Genomic DNA, 1,708 nt, shown 5'->3' with positions numbered 1-1,708 from the left:
GATGAAATCGGATAGGGATGAACGGGTTTAAGAGTTTTAAGAGTTTAAGAGTTTTTAAGAGTTTTAGCCAAATGTTTTATAATATAGTATAGAGATATATATATATATATATATATATATATATATATATATATGAGCTGGTTCAAATACTAACCAAAATTATTGTGCAAACTATGTTAACCCGATCTTGATCGTTTATTTTCTCATCAAATGATCCTTATTAAATGAGACTATAAAAATAATCATTTAATTAATATATTAATTGAGATGCCTATAAACAACGGTTCAGATGGTGCTTTTGTAAAAACATCGCATGAACACGGTGAACATTTATATGAACACAGTGAATATTTATATGAACACGGTGAATGTTCATGGACATTACATGGATGTGAACACCGTGAACATCGGAATTACCTCATGATAAATTAGAAGGATCTTAAAAGATTTGTAACTCCCAAATAATTATTAGGGAGTTACATAAAGGTCAAATTACAAAATAGCCTTTGTATTCAATTTATAAGTTACATTTGAACATAAAGTAAAGAAAGAATGTGATTGGTTAATGTTGGTTAGTAGAGTTAACACAAAAAAATGAGTTAGTATTTGAACCATCCTCTATATAATATATATATATATATATATATATATATATATCACGGAACTCAACCTTACATAAGCCCAATTTATGAGATACATCAGATCAAATTCAATGAGAAGCGCAATTCGTGAATAAGGATGAGATTAAAACTTATAAATATAGTATTTATATATACATACATAAAAGTTTGGTTTATTTCACAAAAATACAACATATTTGTGTTTGGTAAAATTCTGAGTCTGGCCATCAATGCATTAGTAATTGGATTGGCCTTCCATAAATTAATTATAGCTTTCATATTATATCATAAAATATTTGACAAAAAATTTCAAAATCCATTTTTACGTATTAAGTATTGTTTATTGATATATATTACTTAAAATTTAATATTACAAGTAATTTTGCGTAAGTACAACTTATTAAATCTCAATTTTTAAATTCGTATGATTAACTGCTGATAAACATAATCAAATACATGATAAACATCAATTTTAGATATAAAAAATCTAAAATATAATTAAGATAATAATCATTGAGTTCTAACAGAATATTTAATTATCTCGCTACATTGCACGAGTATCCTTATAATTAAAAGATAAAACAAGTAGTGTTTTTATTTTTCAAATATAATTAAATCATACTCCTGGGAATTTTCATCACTTTTTGTAACTTTTAAAATCAAGACTTACACGTATTTATGTATATGTTTAAAATGAAAATGAAAGTGACATTAAATGAAATGGGAATGCATTTTCATTCTCTCTTGAAACTGTTTGATTTTCTATAATATAATGAACTCATTCCTCTCATTTAACCAGGAATGAAATTTTGGATTTTAAGAGGGAATGAGTCTATTATATTATAAAAAAAACCAAATATTTTCTTAAATTTTCATTTTCATTGATTATTACTTAATATCTTTAACCAAAGACTCTTAAATTCTGTAAAAACTCCAACGGAAATAAAAATCAGTGTATGTAAAAGTAAAACATTAGCTTTATGATAATATCAATTAGAGATGGCCAAATGGGCCCGGCCCGGGACCGCCGAAGGACCAGGACCGGGACCGACAAAGGACCGGCCCGGGACCGGGACCGGTAAGGACCG

The sequence above is a fragment of the Cynara cardunculus genome (genome assembly GCF_001531365.2).
Source record: "Cynara cardunculus var. scolymus isolate 2C chromosome LG 2, CcrdV1, whole genome shotgun sequence".
In the NCBI taxonomy this organism is placed as follows: Eukaryota; Viridiplantae; Streptophyta; class Magnoliopsida; order Asterales; family Asteraceae; genus Cynara; species Cynara cardunculus.
Note: the sequence above shows the minus strand (reverse complement) of the source record.